The following is a 21652-nucleotide window of genomic DNA, read 5'->3' on the forward strand; positions in this document are numbered from 1 at the left end:
GTTGATTGCAGAAACGTTTATGCACATTAACACTGTATGAAAGAATAGTTAAAACATCTCTAAGCTAACCTAAAGAGAATGTTAGGAGTCACACTCTCCTGCCCCAGTATCAGCTCCTTCACTGCCTGTTCAGTCAGACCAGTGGCACTGGTGAGTGATAAAACATCTAAGTGGAAAATGAATTGTGAATGCCTTCGAAGAAAAACGACAGTGGAGGAAAAGGCATGGGGCCAGAGCCGAGGAGGATGTTTATTTTTCTGGAGAAATGGCTGAGACATGAATATTATCAGAGAAAGTAGAGTGAAATACTGCCGGGCTCCATATTTCATACCCCAAGAAACTCCTTTCATGTGAATTATGTGACAAGATGGAGGGATAGGTGTAATTTAATCTTGATTGGTGACTGGTTGGACAGTGGCAGTGTATGAATGGTAGACTGTTGGTCTTTCTCAACTGTAATTGTAATTTATTTATATAGGTGATAGTGGAATATAATCAGTGAAGCTGTTTTTGGCTTCTGATGGGTTTGTAAAGTGGCTTGTATTTACTTTGTGTTTGTCACTTTCTGAACCTCGCTAGTTTTGAAAACAGGTGGGGGTGGCTTCTGCTTCCTTGCATTACCTGGCGACATGATATTGATGATATAAATTATGAATTAAATTAATCAACCTTTTTATTTGGTCTTTTTTATTTGTCTGTGCATTCCAAGGGAATTGGCAATACACAACAAGTGAATGGCTTCTTTCAAGGTTAAGTTACGTTGAAAGAGCCAAGTAGCAGGTTTTTGAAAAACACAATTTTCCAGCCTAATGAACCGTTTGGTAATAACATGCCTTGATGAGGCTGTGCACAAAACCAGGGTCCAAATACCACACATGCCATTCTCAACATAACAATCCTCCAGTTGTTAAAGGTAATGGCTAGCGGCAACAACACTCCCTGGGACAGATTAGGAGGCTCAGAGATTACAGGCTAGGTTCTCTAGTCCCTGACTGGCTGTCCTCTATTGCTAGGTTCTCTAGTCCCTGATTGGCTGTCTTCTACTGCTAGGTTCTCTAGTCCCTGATTGGCTGTCTTCTACTGCTAGGTTCTCTAGTCCCTGACTGGCTGTCCTGCTGGGTTCTCTAGTCCCTGATTGGCTGTCCTGCTGGGTTCTCTAGTCCCTGATTGGCTGTTCTGCTGGGTTCTCTAGTCCCTGACTGGCTGTCCTCTACTGCTGCTGTGCTGGGGCAGCTGGCTGGGGGTTACAGAGAGATATGTGTCGCTTGACCTGGGAAGACCAGCAGAGCAGAACAATACTGCCTTGTGTTATATGCCGTCCAGGCTGTGTGTGTGTGTGTGTGTGTGGTCAAATAATTTACAATATACTTACTAGTATTAATATCCCACTACTACTACTGCTGCAACTCCCAATACTACTGATCAGTGGCGGCTGGCCGATAGAGGGCGCTGGGGCGCCGCCCCCACCTTCACTTCCTAGTTGCGATTTGTAAAAGTTTTTTATTTTTTTTATTTTTATTTTTTAGTATATTTTTTTATTGTATTATTAGATTTTAGATACACAATACATATAACACTACATTGAATCAACAAAACAAACCTCCACAATACCCACATACAAGAGACAAACAAACATAAATTACACATTATATATATACCCCTACACATACATACATACGCGTACACATATATACACTATATATGCATATTAATGCACTTACTGTAACACCAAAGCAAATTCCTATATGTGTATGCATAATGGCAATAAACGTTATCTGAATCTGAATATATACATACATATACACAAAATTTAAAAAAAGAAATAAAAAAAAAGAAAAGAAATGGGGGTCAATATGCACCTTTCACAAGCTCATCAGTCAGCACAACACACTAATCTATACACAGACTCGCAACGTCACGTGGCAGGTGGTCAAATAAGGGTTTCCATATTCTAATAAAGAGCTGTTCGTTGCCCTTTACTCTAGCACTCAGTCTTTCCATCGGTAGGATGCTCGGTACCATTGAGTGATTGTTGGGGACTTTTCCATAATCCAGTTGAATAGAATACATCTCCTAGCCAGAACTAGCAATTTCTGGAGAAGCAGAACATTAGACTGATTCAATGGCATATTTCGTTCAGGGAGACTCAGTAGGAAGATGCCTGGTTTCATTTCAATGCTGCATTTAAAGATGTTATTCAATTCTTTGGCGACCAGTGACCAGCATTTTGAAATGGTAGAACATCGCCAGAAGCAGTGGATATAAGTGCCATTTTTCTCCTTACAGAGCAAAGTGGTGATCTGGATGGGTCAAATTTATTAAGGATATATGGAGTTCTATGTTGTCTATGCAACATTTTGTACTGAGTCTCCTTAAATGTATTACAGCAAAAAGTGCTACTGCAAGAAGTAATACATGTAGTCCAGTAAACGTTTTTTTTTTTTAAATAAACATTGTTTATTCACAAAATGCGGCTGATATTCTGTTGGCGCCTATCAGCATTCATTAAAAATCCTCCAATACAATAAACATTTTATCTGTGTGTGTGTAAAATTCACTGTTAAAATACATAGGGGGAGGAGTCGGGACGCCGGCCGAATGCAAGTCTATTCATAGCTTTCAGTCACGTGGTTTCTTCCCTAGCAACCACCAACCTGACGGGCAAAAAGTATCATAGCAACATCGCTCAAAATGGCGAGTGGACGCAATTTACCGGCTGCCTACTATTTAGACCACCTCACCCATGAAGAACTATCAAGATACACGACGGTGATAGGAGAGTAGGATTGACACCATTCAAATGGTTTTGAATTCCCTGGCTTCTCCTCTATCCGGACACGTTGGAATTATTTTCCTAACCCCCGGCCAAATACTTTTCGCTTACACGTGAGCTGTAGCAGCGCTCCAATTGGCTGTCTCCTATTTCTCGGCCGGGGCGCAAAAATTGCGCCCTGAATATCCGGTTGTATAGCAGAAAATGCATATGCTGAGGACTTCCGACTTCCGGGGCAGCATGGATTGAACGCACGCACGACTGCTCTCCTAACAAATTACGTTTTTTACAATGTAAGGAGGATTTATTTCTGTAAACAAATTGAACAAATGGATTAGAAGGAGGCATCTTTTGTTCCTAACTTGAGGATATTGCAACTGGACCTATTACCGAAGTCAAACTTATCTCGTTTGTGGTCGCAATCTCCGCACCGGCTGTTTGTTGATTGTTTGATATAGGTTACTCAAGTTGTATGGCCAACGCTGCTGGCAGCAGAGAGTTAAGAAATCTAAGAAGCGATCTAAAACAAAAAGTTACGGTGATGGACCGCGGAGAACTTGCATCAATTATGAGAGAAGTCATACAAGAGCTTGACTCCGCATTTGATCTGAAACTTAAACCAATTAAAGAATGTCTGGATTCACTCCGCAAGGATATGATTTCCAATACGACCAAGGTAAAGGACCTGGAAACAGCCGCTAACGAGACGGAACGCCGTCTAACTGATATCGAACAAAAACGTTCTCAATCACAGTCGGATAATATGTCACTGAAACAGAAAATTGAACAGATTGAAGCACGTAGCCGCAGTTTTAATATTCGAGTGTTGGGACTGCCTGAAGACAGTGAGAAAGGCAATCCCACTGCTTTCATGAATTCCCTGTTATGCGACGTGTTTGGTGCCGACAAGCTGGGACCTCAACCCCGCGGGAGGCTAACGTGAGGTATGGGCTGTTATTTCCACGCAAGCTGATTGTCACATTTGCTAACAACACTGCCTCCTTCACAGACCACAGAGAGGCCATGGCACACTACATCCAGGTAATTAAATCAACTCTATAATCCTGACTACATCAATGGCTAACATCAATACCTGAACAACAGCCCACTATATGGGCAATGTGACAGTAGACAATGTAATGAATCCTGGATTGATGGAGATGCCTATAGACTACGTGACATTTAATTGGAGTCCCTGACTATGACGAATATATGATATGTATGTATATATGAATAACAATTGATATGGATCAATTTATACCTCTTATTAGATTATAAATACTCTGGTTGTTATGTTTGCCTTTTGGTTGACAGCAAAAGGGAGAGAGGAGGATAGAGAGGGAGAGAAGGAGAGAGAGCAGGATGGTGTCGGCACACCAGAGAGAGAGAGCAAGAACCAGGTGAGAAAGTGGACAGGTAGTCAAGACCACATAAGTAAGTAGCCTTGAGAACCGATGGTTCTCCAGCCTAATGGCCCATAGGGAAGGAGCCTAGGAGCCTAGGAGCCTAGGACCTAGGTTCTGGGCCTAGGACCTAGGTTCTGGGCCCTAAGACCTAGGTTCTGGGCCCTGGACAGTCTGGACGGATTGATGGCAGCTGCTGGACTGAAAAAATCAGGTGTAGTGCTGAGGCACAAATATGTACATTTCAAGCCTGCAAACTGCGACACTTTAAATAAATGTGCAATAACACTATTGTGCAATATGACAACCCTAGTAGTCTATCTGTACAGTATAGTGTAGTGGATAGTGTACATAGCCTTTATTTATGTAAACCAGCTCCTTCCCTTCTTGTGATTTTTTTTAAAGTGTTTTTTTATTCTTTCCTAACACCAGGGGAGCCACCCCTCCTAAATGTCGTTGTTTGGTACCTGTACTGTAGCAATGACAATAAAGACCATTCATTCATTCATTCATTCATTCATTCATCTCCTGTTTCCGTAGCGTGAGGCGGCTTAATGTACAAGTTAGTACACGCCCTGGACATGACGCTGGTATGTCGCAGGGTCTTACCCCCTGAGGGGGGGGGGGGGTCCATGCCACGGTCCATGCCACCCCCCCAAGGCAGCAAACCTAGGGGAAACACTGTTATTCTCATGCTAAAATCGACTGTAAATCCAGATTTTAAAGTTGATATTCTTCCCCGTGGAGCATGCCCCCATAACCTGTGCCCCACCCAAAATGTTTAGCCCCAGCGGCCACTGCTACTGATGATTACATTTTTCTATCAAATAGTTACTTAAGCAATAGCTCACGACAGGCCGTGGTATATGCTTATTATATCACAGCTAAGGGGCGTTGTTCGGCCCGACGCGAAGCGGAGGGACGGCAACCCCCTTAGCTGTGATATAATAAGCATATACCACTGGCCTGAAGTGAGCTATTGCTTTTATAAAACGGTTACCAACACTGTCAATATGAATTAGAAAAGCACACTAAAATTCAAATAGTTTTTATTCGTAATTAATCATCTTAAATAGTTCCCCTCAAATAAAATAGTTCCTCTTATTGCAGTTGGTCGCTAAGCAACAACACTAACATTCTTTTTCATTAGCCTAGGCTACTAGCATTGTAGATTTCATAGGAATTTAGCATTTATTTACACATTTTCATTATTTGCATCTATTTATTTACATTAATTTGGATGTCTCCGTTGATTGTACACCCACTAAAAAACTGTGCAGGATAACTAGCACTTGTATCGTTACTGGGCTTGCATTTTTTGTTAGGTGGAGCAGGCTGTGTTGTTGTGTGTGGGTGTGGGTGCAGGCAAAGGGTCAAAATTCACCTGAAATGTTTCCATTTCCATATCTTACCTAGCTTCAGAAACGTTTGTTAGTTTGTAACGGATTGTAGTATGGTATGTGTTAGATATTTTGTAACGGATTTGGAACGCTGACAAGTGCTGTTGTCACAGCGCGCGGCTGTAGTGGACGCAGGCAGGGCACTCCGAAAACGTCTCGACACATTTTCAAACAGGCTTTATTTTGATAAACAGACCACATATTGGGAATCTACATGGTTACTTTGCGTAGGATTATTATTATTTTATTTTTTTAAGTTGATAAAATGTCCTTGCGATTGAATTAAAAGTCTGTTATATTTGGAATGTTGACCGTGAAACAGGCGTATTCATTTCGAACTGTGATGAGGCTCTACTAATCGTAGCTGTGGTATACGCTCAATATACCACGGCTATGAACCAATCAGATTGCTTGATTTCACCCATCCGTTTTATAATTTGTATTATACATTTTTCCTGAGTGGCAGTGGAGGAAAACTCCAATAGGTTCATATCCTGGACACTGCTTGGTATTTGATATGTTAGAATCCGTAACGCATGGATGTGCTTTCTTCTTTTTTTGGATATTATGTTGACTTTGTTTGGGAAAACCTTAGGTGCCAGAACTGCTCATTGGATATTTTCAAATTGTCAAAGATCTCTAAAAAGCCATAATAAGGTGTTGGTGAAAGAACGGCTTTACTGCTTTACTGCACATGTGTGATTGTCTTGAGGGGATAGAAAGGTATGTGCCTCTCTTCCCTTCTTCATTAACAAGACAAACATGCGTGAGAGGAGGCTCACTGGCACAGCAGATCTCTGTGCTCCCCCTAATCTGTATCATGTGTTGAGGATGAAGAACCCCTCAATCTGGCGCTTTGTGTGCAGCAGAGAGACGCCCGGTGGAATGGCCCATTGGCCCTGACATGAAAGGACCCTTTCTTGCCACTTCCATTTCGATCAGTTCCCTACTGCTTTCTATAATGGGGATTCTAGAAGCTCTGAGGAGTCCATTTCATCCTCATAAACCAGTCATCATGGGCCTCTGTGTGTGTATGCGAGCATTCACGGGTACTACTGTGTGTATGTGTGTATGTGTGTGTGTGTGTGTGTGTGTGTGTGTGTGTGTGCGCGTACGTGTGCGTGTGTGTGTGCGTGCGTGTGTGTGTGTAAATGTAAGTGTAAGTGTAAGTGTTGGGTTGACAGACCCCTGGCTGAGCATTACCCTGGTCATGTCAACAGCTCTACTCCCTACAGTCTCCAGAAGCCCTGGACCTCGGCGTTCTAACCGGAGGATAAAAGAGGGTACTGTCCTGCAGTCTGCTTCTCGCGGCTTAGGCCTTCTCCTGCCACTCATCACCCTTGTATCAAACTGCTAACTGTACCTCTGGTCTGGAGACAAAGGGATCCCAGATCAATGCCACAGAGAGGTCGCTCACAGCTGCACGGTGGTGAAAGACGCTGTCTGAAAGGAATATTGTAGAGACACAGGAGAAATACGAGGAGAATGTTGATGGCGATTGTGGACTGTTAATAGTAAATTCTCTTGTGATATTCTGGTCATAATTTAGTGATGAGAGGATGTAAAGGTTGGCAAATCTGGTTTACTGTACTGTACATGACCTATGACCTACTTTATGTTCAGCAAATTAAAAACCTCACTTTGACACATCAGGAACACGTATCTCTCCTTATTAGGGTTGGGTACCGAAAATCGGTACCGGTAAGTACCGGTTACTTTACATTCGGTATGTACCCGTACCGAATCGCAAAGGAGATTTCGGTGCCTCATTTCGGTACTTTTCTATCTCGCTCCGGTGTCAACTGGTGACTCGTGACGTCACATCGCCTGTTAAATTTCCACTCAGTGAAAGCAGCGAGTACAGAAGGATAACGAGAAGGTTGCTAATAGCAACTTCCGCTAGCGGGTTGGCATAACGCGACGATCGACTTATGGGTGCGTTCCGTAAACTCGTTCTGGAATTCTGATCACCACTCGTGGAATGCATCTGTCCAATCAAATGACTTGCTCCCCTTATGACGTCGGGCCCAGTGTGCGCTGCGAGGCTCTCAGAGCGAGTTTAGAACGATAGGGTTTAGAACGATAGGCACCCCAAGGCTCAGGAGTTTTATTTTCATTTATTTTAATTTGAGTGTATATTTAACTAATATATATTGTGCCTCAGCAATAAAAAAGTGAAAAGCTGTTTAATGTTGTCGACCGTGTTATTATTATATATATATATATATATATATATATATATATATATGTCATTTTAAAAAATCTAAAGTACCGAATTAAGTACCGTTTTGGTACCGGTACCGTTTTTAAAGTATCGGTTAGGTACCGGTACCGGATAAAACCTAAACGGTACCCAACCCTACTCCTTATATCCTCATTCTTTTCCTTTTGGCAGGAGCAAACATAACACCACCAGATTCCACTTGTTCACTTGTACATGAAGAATTTTTTAGGCATGAGAGGAGTGGAGAGCACAGGATGTTGCCGTGGGTTACCAGACAGTTGTAGGTCAACCTGAAGAGCACGCTCATGGCAGAAAGAATTTCAGAGCAAAAACATGTCTTTGTTTAATGTTTACTCAGTGAAATTAGCCTTTTAACAAACAATTCGGCCAGAATGAGTATGATTTGTGTATATTACGTTGTTAGTGCTATTGCTCTATGTTGTAAAATGAAGTAATTGTGACCAACCCAATTCAAACTTGGGATTCCTGCCCACCTTGAAAGACTGTGGTAATCCACTGAGCTAAAGTCTAAATGTTAGCTATGGGAGCTAACACTAGTCTACATGTCTTAGGCAAGATAACTCATAGCACGAGCATGGCTAATTGGAACACTTCTGTTACACTCCTCTCCCACCCCAAAGGTGTGTTTGGTGGTGCAACACGTGCATTCTGGACCGGAGAGCGTGTGGAGAGTGTTTGAGCAGGGGAGTGTTTAGTGCAGGGGGGAACTCCCTGGCGCTGGTAGGGTGTCCTTAATGACAGATGACCTGCCGTTGCGCGCACTGACCTTCACATCCTTCCTCCAGCCGGACGAAAAATCCTTCATGTCCGTGGAGATCAGAAAGACCCGGACACACACTCAAAGACAGATACACACACATACACACACACACACACACACACACACAAAGACACACATTCACACACACATGCGCACGCGCACGCGCACACACACACACACACATACACACACACACACACACACACACACACACACACACACACACAGGAGGGAGATTTCCAAAAGTCCAGCTGCTAAAGCCTGAGGGTATAATTAGAGGGTGGTTAAATAGCAACAGTGTCCTAGCTAGATAATGACTGTGTTTTTGTAATTAATAGAGCAATTATTTAATCTGTCCTCATTGCACTCCTTCTCACCTCACCGGAGTGGTAATCCTGCGGGAAATACTTTCCTGACAGGATGTACTATAGGTCCCCTTTCAGTGTCAAAACCGCCCTCCATTCACACAGTCCTTCACACATGGTCACGTGTACAAACACCAAACACACACATTTACACAGACACAGAGACACACACACACACACACACACACACACACACACAATAACACCATGACATACAGACACAGACTGACAGACACACAAACACATTCTCCTCCTCTCTCTCTGAGACTTAAAACAGTCACACACGTGTGCACTCCCTACACGTAGCCATATGTTGAGCCATGCTAGTGTGCTGTGTGGCAGTACAGGGGAAAGGCAGGGGCTCTTAGGAGGTGCTTGTATGAAAGGTAGGGAAGCCTGCCACTCTCAGACACTGTATGCTCATGCTTTATTACAGCTTTATAGTCTAGGAATCTATTTTCCTTATTGCTTACAACAGTGATATAGACTTTTGTAATGTGGAGTGTATTAATGTCTTCTACAAATACTGATTTATTGATTGATTGATTGACTATTGATTGTATAGTACCATGTGATAAAACTGAGAGAATGGCCAGAAAAGCGGCTGTGGAGGAAGGCATTCTAACATCTATCTTTTCCACAGACAGGCACACACACACACACACACACACACACACACACACACACACACACACACACACACACTCACCCGACAAACTCACACAGGACTATATAAACAGAAAATCACTGTCCTCACAGCCAACAAAAAACAATGAACTTCCTGCTTGATGTGATGATATCATTAGTGAAATGGAGATGATTGATATGATCCCTCGACGTAGAATCATTTGGCCAATCAAGTATTCTAAGGCCACAAAGGAAAAAGTGCTCTCAGACTGACATCAGAGTGATTGTTACATCACCAGAGAAATGTTTTAGTTATAGCTAACATTTAACCTCTTTAATGTTGTTAAATTGAATAAACTCCTGGCCTTAAAGGTGCAATCTGTATTTCAAGCGGGCTCCCCAACATTTTTTTGGTAAACAGCTGAGGGATGGGGCTTGAGAAATGTAACCACTCTCAATTTCATAGACCAAACTATGGATGACCATTGTAACACCACTAGGGGTTGGTGATGTCTGGAGGACATTGAACGAGGATGTGTTCAGACAGGCAGACACTGTTGCACTTTGCACACACATCTGTTTTTATTAGTTAAGTAAAAATAGAAAACTTCAAAACACTCACTTAAAGAGAAAAACTGAGTAACACAGGTTACAAGGCTGAGGCGAGACACGAGCGCATGGACAAACCATTGAAGGCTACGATCTGGTGTCGACTAGCAGCAGGTGCAGGGCTTAAGTAGGAGCTGGTTCTCTTGTTTTGGCAGTCATGGGGGACCACAGAAGGGCAAGCAAGGTTGACCGGCGGAGACAAGGAGAACGCCGGCACGCTCCCATACCCAGGCCCATTTTAGGAACTTATTATGTAATAAAGTGTATTTTCTATTTACTAAACTGCTCCAGCCTCTTCTTCCTCTGGGTGTTTTACACACTGATCCTCCCTCCCAAAGCAAACTTGTTGTGCTTTTGATTATCAGAATAACTGAGCTCCTAGGTGCTACAACCTAGGTGGCATTGTCGAGCAACTTGCCGCCTGACACTAGCATAGATTAGTTTTTTTCTTATGATGACTGATTATTCACTTACTTAGACAAATGTATTTGTTGTAAGTTGCTTTGGATAAAGGCATCTGCTAAATGTCTCTCTCTCACCTTCTTGTCTATCACCTTTTTCACTTACTTTGTTGGTGAGGTTGTCCACTGCACCTTGCTTCACTCTTCCAGCAGCTCATTCCCTGGCCAACTCAGCCTGAATCTTCTTCAGAGAAGCCAGAGTCGTTCTCCATTGGAGTTCTAGTGGCCAAGTCTGGCATCATGTTGGAGGTAGCAGGGCATAGGGTTTGGCAGCAAGGAGGGTAGTGATGAGAAATAATTACAGAGACACAGGGTAAAAGCAGGCTTGCTCGTATATTATTAGAAACAAAGGGTTATCCTAAACAGCTGAAACTGCAAAATGAAAATCCTATCTCACACGCACACCTTAGGCTAAGTAGAACTCAAGAGTACTAACTGAAAAGGGTTCCTCAAACTATTACGGCGGTGCTGTACCCACCTTAGTCCAACCTCTAAGCTGTGCGTGGTTCACCGCAGCCTAGCTTGCTGATTGCTTTAAAGAGAGCATGCTAGCTGCTGGGGTGGGACCTTGACTCCAACCAGGGGCATTCCCTGGACCCAGCCCAAGGGGGTGCCACACTCCTTCCCCCTCAGTTCTGACCCTTTTCATAAGCAGACCCACAGCTCTTCCCACGAGTCACAGTCTGTCAGCTTTTACTCTTCTCAAAAACTCGCCAGATGTCGTGCCTGCTCCTGATTGTCAAGGGAAATATAAACGGCAGTCTTTCCTCCCGACCCATAGGGATGCCCTGCCTGCATTCTCCACCATATGTAACACCACTGGGGGTTGTTGATGTCTGTGGGGCCTTAAACAAGGCTGTGTTCAGACAGGCAGGCACATGGGAGGTAGACCTGTTAAACTTTGCACAAAAATCATTAACGTTCTTCTTCCAAAATACAGAACAAAACTTGAGGGTAGCAGGGCAAAAGATAAATCAAAACACTCACTTAAGGAGCAACACTTTTTTCTTTCACGAACTAAACAGCCAGTCTTCTCATGGGAAGTGAATTCCCATATCTTCAGTATCAGTCGAATTTCCAACGATTTCATTGATGTGCATGTTTTGTATTATGTGTGCTTGGTTTTGAAATGGTCAAATAAGCTAAACTAAAAGAAACAAAAAGCTTACTCAAGAAATAAGCAATACAATATTACTTCCAAGAGGAAGTAATCCAGAAGTATTTGATCCCCAGATTGTATGATTATTATTATATCTGGGGATCAAATACTTCTGGATTTCCTCTTCTTCCCAACATTCACTTCTGCCAACAACATTGAGAGATTATGGCGTGCCCGAAAGCTTGGTACTCGAAAGCTTGGTACTCTAAGATCATCTTTACCTCCATGGACTATAATGGACAAAACTTAATCCTATTGCTACAAAGCTCACCTCTGTCAGACTATCTGTTGTGAGAGGGTCTGTCCATTTGGCTGGTGTGTGTAAGTGTCTGCCTGACTACCAATGTGTGTGTGTGTGTGTGTGTGTGTGTGTGTGTGTATGTGTGTGTGTGTGTGTGTGTTCTTCTTCTTCGGCGTATGGGTAGTTGTTTTTCCTTTCCACTCCACCAGGCTCGGGGCCGAGGGGCTACCCTTTTACCACCCCGAGACCTGGTTGAGGGGCTCACCCGGGCTATATTTCTGGACACCCCTCCAGAAGCCACGTCATCGTCTCGTCATCTAATACCGACAGACCATGCATCCCGTTGGGTGGGTGGTACACTGGGCAATCCAGGATAACATGGTCTGCGGTTTGGTCCTCTGCGCCACACTCGCACGACGCATTTGGGGCCAAGCCCCATCTGTGCATTGATGAGCGGAAACGCCCGACGCCGGTCCGGAGACGATTGAGCCTCACCCAGGATAGCCTTGGCAAGTCCATCCCGAGGGGCTCAGGGCCGGCGACTGGGATGTGGTCGCGGAGTTTGGAGGTGTTAGCCTCCCACTCCGCGCGCCACATATAATCCGCCCATCCTGCCGCACTGATGTTGAGATCTCTGCATTGCTGCCTGAGATCCTGTCACAATGCGCAAGGCTTCGTTTATAGGCGAGTCGATGAGGCGGGTGTGGGCACTGCGACACCATACTGGGGCGCAGTATTCACTAGTTGAATAAACGAGGGCTAGGGCTGCCGTGCGCAAGGTCCTTGCGCCGGCGCCCCAGCCCGAGCCAACCAGTCGCCTCATCAACGCCACACGAGCTGTTAACTTCTTGCGCAGAGACTCGAGGTGTCGGCGAAACGTGAGCGTCCTGTCCAATGTCACGCCGAGATAGATTGGCTCAGCGGAACATGGCAGGGGAGTTCCATCTAGGTGTACTCTAAGCTCACGTTTAGCCTCCCTGTTGTTAAGGTGGAAGGCAGCCGACACCGTCTTTGCCTCGCTAAGCTTCAATCTCCATTTCCGGAAGTATGCCACTAGTGTCTGCATGTCCTGGCTCAGAATCCCCTCCACAGACTGCCACTGTGTGTGTGTGTGTGTGTGTGTGTGTGTGTGTGTGTGTGTGTGTGTGTGTGTGTGTGTGTGTGTGTGTGCGTGCGTGCGTGCGCGTGTGTTTGTGTGAGGTTTTCCTCCTGTCTGTAGTGTGTGCGTGTGTGTCTGTGTGCGTGTGTGTGTGTGTGTGTGTGTGTGTGTGGTTGATGTGAGGGAGCATATGTACAGTACAGTATGGGTGTTTGATGTGAAGGGCTGAAGGAGTACCTTTGTGTCCTCAGAGTGGACGTGGGTGGCCTCATGGTGGGCTGGCGGGAAGGAAGAGAAACCAGATTACAGTTTTACTGGAAACACAGGCAGTATTGCTTTTCGGCAGTGAACCATTTTGGCAATGCTATTTCCTAACTCTCTTTTCATCAATTTAAAAGTAAAAGTCACTGAAACTTGCACAATAAGGTCGCAAGTACTGAACACATACTGTAGTATTCACTATTCTTGTAATAGATGTTGGGACAATATCATCCGTGTGTACAGTAACAGACCTATATTAAGGAAAATAGTTCACAGGATGTTGCATACAGTAGCATCTATAGTCACTGCAGCTAATGCATTACTGTGTATTGTGATGTTACTGTGTTATTGTGATACTACTGTATTCTGTTTTCGAAGAAGAGAGCTTGTGAAGAAGAATGTTTTTGTCTGACAGAATAGGGTTGTCTGCACGGTGTCTTTATGCAGGCTAGGGGATACTCTGATATTTGTGTGGCCAATAACACAGCAATACACATAACCTGTAATTTCCAATTGCCACTTGACTGTGCCAAGAAGTGGGGTGAATTAATTAATTAATTTCTCTCCTTCAGGTGTTTTAAATTGGTTGTCTCCCAGCAGATCCAAGGTTGGCCTAGGTGGTTTTATTAAGAGTAGACCTGTAGTAGACCTGTATCAAATAGTATTTGAAATCCTTTTTAAATAATGTGAGAGTTTGCTTGAGCCTGCCTGAAATGATAAATGCACTTTTGTGACTATTCTATTGGTTCAATAGCACCAGACAGACATAATCAGGCGCAGCTAAGTGTTAGAAATACTAGAGCAGTGTGTTTGAGATTAGTATTGATGTGCTACTGTATGTTGAGGTGAACCAATCCCATCTGGCTATTAAAGCCTAGTTGCATGAGGCTAAAGCTCTAGCTAATTCTCGCTTCTCCTTTGCCAACCCTTAGCTACCCTGTCCTAAGTAAAACATTAATAGAATAGATGCACTGTCCCATTTACCGGTTTTACGCACATCTTTTCAATTCAGTTGGCAGTCTTGTATACAGCTGGATCAGTCTTGTATACAGCTGATCCACCCAACTAATGGTATAGGACATGGATTTGCCTCATCACATTAGACTCATTTTGATTCAAAGTGGGAGGAGCTTAAATCAAAGTGGGAGGAGCTTGTGTAAAAGTGGGCGGAGCTTAAATCAAAGTGGGAGGAGCTTAAATCAAAGTGGGAGGGTATGCGTATGCAGATGCTGAGTGCTGCCAGGCTCACTCAGGTATATGTGTCTGTCTCCCTCCAGTGGTGGTAAGTGGAAGTGGCGCAGCTATTCCCTTATTCGGGGAAAGGTGAACACATGTGTGTCACGTTCACCAAATGAGGGACCGGACTGACAGAGTAGCACATGTGTTGTGTGATAGTCACACTACGGGGCGTATAACGCTGGCTATGAATGTGGTAGAAACACAAGGTTTTCATATTTAAGTTCATTAGGTCTACACGGTCATTTTAAGCCTAACCCCAGCCCTCTACGACCCCGGGAAGTCATGTTATTGAGCTTCCTGCAAATTAGCCACATGCTAAAGGCATCATTCTAACCACCCTGGGTGACAGGAAGGTCGTAGAGACACCATTCAAATGGTTTTCGGTTCCCTGGGTTCTCCCCTATCCGGGGGCGTTGGAATTCTTCTCCTAAAACACGGGGAAGCACAGTTATTAACCCCCGGTAAGAGTCACACTACATAGTGCATAGTCCACCCATAGTGGACATAACATGCCAATGAAAGCCGTGAAAGCCAATGTCCGCGATTCCACAGTGATCAGTACAAGTTTTAAACAGTCGAATTTATCAGTTCCTCCGTGGCGCAACGCGTTCGTCCGTGCGCGACTCATTCAGAGGTACAGGGTTCGAATCCCAGGTCTGGCGGATGGCCCCCCGAGTGCGCGCGGAGAGAGAGAGAGAGAAAATAAAGACAATAAGATTTTACGTTTTTGATGGCAGACAGTAAGTCTGTCCCTTATAATATATATTTTTTCAGAGTAGCACATGTGTTGTGTGATAGGAAGGTCGTAGAGACACCATTCAAATGGTTTTCGATTCCCTGGGTTCTCCCCTATCCGGGGGCGTTGGAATTCTTCTCCTAAAACACGGGGAAGCACAGTTATTAACCCCGAGAGAGAGGATCAAAGATCGAGTATTTTGCGTTTTGGATAGCAGAGTGTAAGTGTGTAAGTCTGTACTATCTAATATTTATATTTTGGAACATCTCTGTGAACCAGGGAGAAACGGAGTTTCGCATTCATGGACTTCCGCACTGTGTCTGTCTCACTGCCAGCCTGCACGGGCTTTGTGGGAGGAGCTACGGAGCCGGCTCGCGTTGACTTCGGAGAACTCCGGCGATCTTCGGAAAACTGTGTCCGCGACCATTATCAGACCTGCTGGACGTGTCTGTGCGCGTGTGTGACTGGATGTCTACATTCAATGTGTCTCACCGTGTGACTGGATGTGTGTGTGTATATATGTGTTAATGAGCTGTATGAGTGTGTGTATGTGGATGTGTATGAGTGTGGATGTGTGTGTATGAGTATGTGTGGATGAGTATGTGTGTGGATCTGTGAGTATGTGTATATGTGTGTGGATGTGTGTATGAGTATGTGTGTGGATGTGTGTGTATGAGTATGTGGATATGAGTATGTGTGTGTATGAGTAAAAAAAAAAGTGGGCGGAGCTTAAATCAAAGTGGGAGGAGCTTAAGTCAAAGTGGGCGGAGCTTAAATCAAAGTGGGAGGAGCTTGTGTATAAGTGGGCGGAGCTTAAGTCAAAGTGGGCGGAGCTTAAATCAAAGTGGGAGGAGCTTAAGTCAAAGTGGGCGGAGCTTAAATCAAAGTGGGAGGAGCTTAAATCAAAGTGGGAGGAGCTTAAGTCAAAGTGGGCGGAGCTTAAATCAAAGTGGGAGGAGCTTGTGTATAAGTGGGCGGAGCTTAAGTCAAAGTGGGCGGAGCTTAAATCAAAGTGGGAGGAGCTTAAGTCAAAGTGGGCGGAGCTTAAATCAAAGTGGGAGGAGCTTGTGTATAAGTGGGCGGAGCTTAAGTCAAAGTGGGCGGAGCTTAAATCAAAGTGGGAGGAGCTTAAGTCAAAGTGGGCGGAGCTTAAATCAAAGTGGGAGGAGCTTGTGTAAAAGTGGGCGGAGCTTAAATCAAAGTGGGAGGAGCTTAAATCAAAGTGGGAGGAGCTTGTGTAAAAGTGGGCGGAGCTTAAATCAAAGTGGGAGGAGCTTAAATCAAAGTGGGCGGAGCTTAAGTCAAAGTGGGCGGAGCTTAAGTCAAAGTGGGCGGAGCTTAAATCAAAGTGGGCGGAGCTTAAATCAAAGTGGGAGGGTATGCGTATGCAGATGCTGAGTGCTGCCAGGCTCACTCAGGTATATGTGTCTGTCTCCCTCCAGTGGTGGTAAGTGGAAGTGGCGCAGCTATTCCCTTATTCGGGGAAAGGTGAACACATGTGTGTCACGTTCACCAAATGAGGGACCGGACTGACAGAGTAGCACATGTGTTGTGTGATAGTCACACTACGGGGCGTATAACGCTGGCTATGAATGTGGTAGAAACACAAGGTTTTCATATTTAAGTTCATTAGGTCTACACGGTCATTTTAAGCCTAACCCCAGCCCTCTACGACCCCGGGAAGTCATGTTATTGAGCTTCCTGCAAATTAGCCACATGCTAAAGGCATCATTCTAACCACCCTGGGTGACAGGAAGGTCGTAGAGACACCATTCAAATGGTTTTCGATTCCCTGGGTTCTCCCCTATCCGGGGGCGTTGGAATTCTTCTCCTAAAACACGGGGAAGCACAGTTATTAACCCCCGGTAAGAGTCACACTACGGGGCGTATAACGCTGGCTACGAATGTGGTAGAAACACAAGGTTTTCATATTTAAGTTCATTAGGTCTACACGGTCATTTTAAGCCTAACCCCAGCCCTCTACGACCCCGGGAAGTCATGTTATTGAGCTTCCTGCAAATTAGCCACATGCTAAAGGCATCATTCTAACCACCCTGGGTGACAGGAAGGTCGTAGAGACACCATTCAAATGGTTTTCGGTTCCCTGGGTTCTCCCCTATCCGGGGGCGTTGGAATTCTTCTCCTAAAACACGGGGAAGCACAGTTATTAACCCCCGGTAAGAGTCACACTACATAGTGCATAGTCCACCCATAGTGGACATAACATGCCAATGAAAGCCGTGAAAGCCAATGTCCGCGATTCCACAGTGATCAGTACAAGTTTTAAACAGTCGAATTTATCAGTTCCTCCGTGGCGCAACGCGTTCGTCCGTGCGCGACTCATTCAGAGGTACAGGGTTCGAATCCCAGGTCTGGCGGATGGCCCCCCGAGTGCGCGCGGAGAGAGAGAGAGAGAGAGAGAAAATAAAGACAATAAGATTTTACGTTTTTGATGGCAGACAAAAGTCTGTCCCTTATAATATATATTTTTTCAGAGTAGCACATGTGTTGTGTGATAGGAAGGTCGTAGAGACACCATTCAAATGGTTTTCGATTCCCTGGGTTCTCCCCTATCCGGGGGCGTTGGAATTCTTCTCCTAAAACACGGGGAAGCACAGTTATTAACCCCGAGAGAGAGGATCAAAGATCGAGTATTTTGCGTTTTGGATAGCAGAGTGTAAGTGTGTAAGTCTGTACTATCTAATATTTATATTTTGGAACATCTCTGTGAACCAGGGAGAAACGGAGTTTCGCATTCATGGACTTCCGCACTGTGTCTGTCTCACTGCCAGCCTGCACGGGCTTTGTGGGAGGAGCTACGGAGCCGGCTCGCGTTGACTTCGGAGAACTCCGGCGATCTTCGGAAAACTGTGTCCGCGACCATTATCAGACCTGCTGGACGTGTCTGTGCGCGTGTGTGACTGGATGTCTACATTCAATGTGTCTCACCGTGTGACTGGATGTGTGTGTGTATATATGTGTTAATGAGCTGTATGAGTGTGTGTATGTGGATGTGTATGAGTGTGGATGTGTGTGTATGAGTATGTGTGGATGAGTATGTGTGTGGATCTGTGAGTATGTGTATATGTGTGTGGATGTGTGTATGAGTATGTGTGTGGATGTGTGTGTATGAGTATGTGGATATGAGTATGTGTGTATGAGTAAAAAAAAAAGTGGGCGGAGCTTAAATCAAAGTGGGAGGAGCTTAAGTCAAAGTGGGCGGAGCTTAAATCAAAGTGGGAGGAGCTTGTGTATAAGTGGGCGGAGCTTAAGTCAAAGTGGGCGGAGCTTAAATCAAAGTGGGAGGAGCTTAAGTCAAAGTGGGCGGAGCTTAAATCAAAGTGGGAGGAGCTTGTGTATAAGTGGGCGGAGCTTAAGTCAAAGTGGGCGGAGCTTAAATCAAAGTGGGAGGAGCTTAAGTCAAAGTGGGCGGAGCTTAAATCAAAGTGGGAGGAGCTTGTGTATAAGTGGGCGGAGCTTAAGTCAAAGTGGGCGGAGCTTAAATCAAAGTGGGAGGAGCTTAAGTCAAAGTGGGCGGAGCTTAAATCAAAGTGGGAGGAGCTTGTGTAAAAGTGGGCGGAGCTTAAATCAAAGTGGGAGGAGCTTAAGTCAAAGTGGGAGGAGCTTGTGTAAAAGTGGGCGGAGCTTAAATCAAAGTGGGAGGAGCTTAAATCAAAGTGGGAGGAGCTTAAGTCAAAGTGGGCGGAGCTTAAGTCAAAGTGGGCGGAGCTTAAATCAAAGTGGGCGGAGCTTAAGTCAAAGTGGGAGGAGCTTACGTCAAAGTGGGCGGAGCTTAAATCAAAGTGGGAGGAGCTTAAGTCAAAGTGGGCGGAGCTTAAATCAAAGTGGGAGGAGCTTGTGTATAAGTGGGCGGAGCTTAAGTCAAAGTGGGCGGAGCTTAAATCAAAGTGGGAGGAGCTTAAGTCAAAGTGGGCGGAGCTTAAATCAAAGTGGGAGGAGCTTGTGTATAAGTGGGCGGAGCTTAAGTCAAAGTGGGCGGAGCTTAAATCAAAGTGGGAGGAGCTTAAGTCAAAGTGGGCGGAGCTTAAATCAAAGTGGGAGGAGCTTGTGTAAAAGTGGGCGGAGCTTAAATCAAAGTGGGAGGAGCTTAAATCAAAGTGGGAGGAGCTTAAGTCAAAGTGGGAGGAGCTTGTGTAAAAGTGGGCGGAGCTTAAATCAAAGTGGGAGGAGCTTAAATCAAAGTGGGAGGAGCTTAAGTCAAAGTGGGCGGAGCTTAAGTCAAAGTGGGCGGAGCTTAAATCAAAGTGGGCGGAGCTTAAGTCAAAGTGGGAGGAGCTTACGTCAAAGTGGGCGGAGCTTAAATCAAAGTGGGAGGAGCTTGTGTAAAAGTGGGCGGAGCTTAAATCAAAGTGGGAGGAGCTTAAATCAAAGTGGGAGGGTATGCGTATGCAGATGCTGAGTGCTGCCAGGCTCACTCAGGTATATGTGTCTGTCTCCCTCCAGTGGTGGTAAGTGGAAGTGGCGCAGCTATTCCCTTATTCGGGGAAAGGTGAACACATGTGTGTCACGTTCACCAAATGAGGGACCGGACTGACAGAGTAGCACATGTGTTGTGTGATAGTCACACTACGGGGCGTATAACGCTGGCTATGAATGTGGTAGAAACACAAGGTTTTCATATTTAAGTTCATTAGGTCTACACGGTCATTTTAAGCCTAACCCCAGCCCTCTACGACCCCGGGAAGTCATGTTATTGAGCTTCCTGCAAATTAGCCACATGCTAAAGGCATCATTCTAACCACCCTGGGTGACAGGAAGGTCGTAGAGACACCATTCAAATGGTTTTCGATTCCCTGGGTTCTCCCCTATCCGGGGGCGTTGGAATTCTTCTCCTAAAACACGGGGAAGCACAGTTATTAACCCCCGGTAAGAGTCACACTACGGGGCGTATAACGCTGGCTACGAATGTGGTAGAAACACAAGGTTTTCATATTTAAGTTCATTAGGTCTACATGGTCATTTTAAGCCTAACCCCAGCCCTCTACGACCCCGGGAAGTCATGTTATTGAGCTTCCTGCAAATTAGCCACATGCTAAAGGCATCATTCTAACCACCCTGGGTGACAGGAAGGTCGTAGAGACACCATTCAAATGGTTTTCGATTCCCTGGGTTCTCCCCTATCCGGGGGCGTTGGAATTCTTCTCCTAAAACACGGGGAAGCACAGTTATTAACCCCCGGTAAGAGTCACACTACATAGTGCATAGTCCACCCATAGTGGACATAACATGCCAATGAAAGCCGTGAAAGCCAATGTCCGCGATTCCACAGTGATCAGTACAAGTTTTAAACAGTCGAATTTATCAGTTCCTCCGTGGCGCAACGCGTTCGTCCGTGCGCGACTCATTCAGAGGTACAGGGTTCGAATCCCAGGTCTGGCGGATGGCCCCCCGAGTGCGCGCGGAGAGAGAGAGAGAGAAAATAAAGACAATAAGATTTTACGTTTTTGATGGCAGACAGTAAGTCTGTCCCTTATAATATATATTTTTTCAGAGTAGCACATGTGTTGTGTGATAGGAAGGTCGTAGAGACACCATTCAAATGGTTTTCGATTCCCTGGGTTCTCCCCTATCCGGGGGCGTTGGAATTCTTCTCCTAAAACACGGGGAAGCACAGTTATTAACCCCGAGAGAGAGGATCAAAGATCGAGTATTTTGCGTTTTGGATAGCAGAGTGTAAGTGTGTAAGTCTGTACTATCTAATATTTATATTTTGGAACATCTCTGTGAACCAGGGAGAAACGGAGTTTCGCATTCATGGACTTCCGCACTGTGTCTGTCTCACTGCCAGCCTGCACGGGCTTTGTGGGAGGAGCTACGGAGCCGGCTCGCGTTGACTTCGGAGAACTCCGGCGATCTTCGGAAAACTGTGTCCGCGACCATTATCAGACCTGCTGGACGTGTCTGTGCGCGTGTGTGACTGGATGTCTACATTCAATGTGTCTCACCGTGTGACTGGATGTGTGTGTGTATATATGTGTTAATGAGCTGTATGAGTGTGTGTATGTGGATGTGTATGAGTGTGGATGTGTGTGTATGAGTATGTGTGGATGAGTATGTGTGTGGATCTGTGAGTATGTGTATATGTGTGTGGATGTGTGTATGAGTATGTGTGTGGATGTGTGTGTATGAGTATGTGGATATGAGTATGTGTGTGTATGAGTAAAAAAAAAAGTGGGCGGAGCTTAAATCAAAGTGGGAGGAGCTTAAGTCAAAGTGGGCGGAGCTTAAATCAAAGTGGGAGGAGCTTGTGTAT

The sequence above is a fragment of the Nansenia antarctica genome, assembly GCF_963989245.1.
Source record: "Nansenia antarctica genome assembly, chromosome: 15".
Classification (NCBI taxonomy): domain Eukaryota; kingdom Metazoa; phylum Chordata; class Actinopteri; order Argentiniformes; family Microstomatidae; genus Nansenia; species Nansenia antarctica.